The following is a 1,949-nucleotide window of genomic DNA, read 5'->3' on the forward strand; positions in this document are numbered from 1 at the left end:
CTTAGGCTTTATGTCAGTTACAGAAACATCTAAGGAAGGTTATAAAACCTTCTTTGATATTGAAAAGCTTTCAATACTATTTGCAAACCTGGGTGCTAAAATATAACTTAGCAGCCTGGAAAAGCCCACCATCAAGACAAGTCTACATCAAGATGGTATGGTTAGTAAAATCAGGAAAAATAGAAGCTTTTAAAACTGATTACTTATCACTGATAAAGTAAGACAGGATCCAAAATCTACTGTAGCCACACAGATCCATATGAAAATTCTGCAAGACTCAAAATATATAAATTCAGTGCATTTGTAAATACCTATAAAATTTTTCCCAACTCAGCAAGCTACATATATATATATATAAATAATCAAACATTTATATTATATATGTATATATGTTATACATATATGTATATATACATATATATAGATATATATAGACATATATCTATATATATATGTATATATACATATATATCTATATATATGTATTTACATTATATATAAATAATCAAAAAGCATGGAGAGAATCTTCAAAAAATTTTCTTAAAGCAGGAGACCTTTATTTTAAACATAGTTTGCTAAGGGCAAAGCAAAACTGTAAGACTAAAATAATAATAGTTAACATTTATCAAGTACTTACAATGTGGCAGTTATGGTGCTTTACATATACATTTATTTACTCTTCACCGTGAAGTGGGTACTATTATTATCCCCATTTTATAAATAAAGAAACTGAGGACTAAAGACGTTAGGTATTTTGTCAGTGCTGGGATACTAAACTCAACAATTTTACCAGATGGCAGTTATGGTGCTTTACATATACATTTATTTACTCTTCACCGTGAAGTGGGTACTATTAATATCCCCATTTTATAAATAAAGAAACTGAGGACTAAAGACGTTAGGTATTTTGTCAGTGCTGGGATACTAAACTCAACAATTTTACCAGAAGCCTGCACATTTCCACTATATTAGCTTCCACTTGTCTTTGGGAAGCCCTCAGTATTTTTAGGAAAATGCTTTTTACATAGTACATGAATGAATGCTGGAATAGTGAATAAATCTTAGTATTGTCATCAGAAATGCAGAAGTAAGTGTTGTGACTGGCTAGGCCTGTATAAGAACACAATATTCAATGATACACTAATCAACAAAAAGTAAGCAGGTCAAAATGGCCCTTGGGAGGCCAGGACCTGCATGGTGGGGGTGAGGAGAGCTGGCTAGTCCCCTGCATATGATCTCCATGGCACTGACTACTTGCTCCTGATCTCAGTAAGAGGACCATGAGGCCAGAAGACCAGGCCAAAGATGGGAGAAAACCCACACTTTTGAGTTTGCTGAGGCCCACTGTCCATCTCAAACCCATCTGGTGACCTGGCATCCATCTGACCAGCAGGAGGTCCTGTCTTTGCACTCACATGTGAAATGATGGCTTAGCCAAGGATGAAGCACCACCGTTGCTTTTAAGTATTTTCCTTTTGCTCTTAATAAAGAAGTGGTTCACACATAGAATAGTATAATAAATTAAAGAACCCCATCCATGCCAGGTAACCACCACACTGATTTAACAAGTGTATTCATTTTGCAGTTCTTTAGCCATTTCTCTTAGAAATAAAATGTTACTAATAAAGTGGAAGTCCTTACCTCCTAACAGCATCTCTAGTTCCTCCCTCCCTTCCCCAAATTAACCACTGTCTTGAAATTGGTATGTTTTTCACAGCAATGTTTCATATTCTTACTACACCTGCAGGTGTCCATAAACAATACATAGTTTTGTTTTGTGCATTCATAAAATGTATATAAATTGTATCTAGTGTATCTTTTTCTAACCTGCTATTTTGACTCATCTTTTTATAATTGTAGTAAAATATATGTAACATAAAATTTACCTGTTAGCCATTTTTTAAGTACATAGTTCAGTAGCATTATTACATTCACATCGTTGTGTAGCT

The sequence above is a fragment of the Galeopterus variegatus genome, unplaced genomic scaffold, assembly GCF_000696425.1.
Source record: "Galeopterus variegatus unplaced genomic scaffold, G_variegatus-3.0.2 Scaffold4012, whole genome shotgun sequence".
In the NCBI taxonomy this organism is placed as follows: Eukaryota; Metazoa; Chordata; class Mammalia; order Dermoptera; family Cynocephalidae; genus Galeopterus; species Galeopterus variegatus.